General features: G+C 35.1%; 1 pseudogene; it reads left to right on the top strand.

Annotated features, from left to right (window-relative positions):
- Positions 1-499, top strand: part of LOC119586027 — a 7,258-nt pseudogene that overhangs the window by 5,916 nt on the left and 843 nt on the right.

Raw genomic sequence — 499 nt, forward strand, 5'->3', positions numbered from 1 at the left:
ATTCCTGGGGGGGCATCCAACATAAATTGAAATCAAACTACCATTAAAAACAGAATGTAGACTGATTGGAATTAGGGAATAGTACTTAATTTTTTTGGTAAATATTACCAAGTCCCTAATATAGATAAATTTTAAATGTCTATAATTCATTCTTCCTTTCTTTTTTCAGTTGTCTGCTACTTTATATGCTATTATCTAAATCTTTTTCTCATTTGTTTCGCTAGTTTCCCTAATTAGCCTCTCTTCACAGGACTTGGTGACTGGGGAAAAGTTGAAGATGAAGAACGACACTTCATTTCTCATGTTCTTGCATTCTTTGCAGCCTCGGATGGCATCGTTAATGAAACTTAGTCGAGAGTTTTTCCCAGTGAGTATTTCTGTTCTCTCCTTGACTATTGCTTTGCTCATTGTGCTCTATTTGTGTGCGCTCCAGTCTGGTTGTGCAAATAAATAAGGAATATGTATGTTTATTGCGACTACATGTGTGGATGTTTAAAAT

This window comes from Penaeus monodon, chromosome 20, assembly GCF_015228065.2.
Source record: "Penaeus monodon isolate SGIC_2016 chromosome 20, NSTDA_Pmon_1, whole genome shotgun sequence".
Classification (NCBI taxonomy): Eukaryota; Metazoa; Arthropoda; class Malacostraca; order Decapoda; family Penaeidae; genus Penaeus; species Penaeus monodon.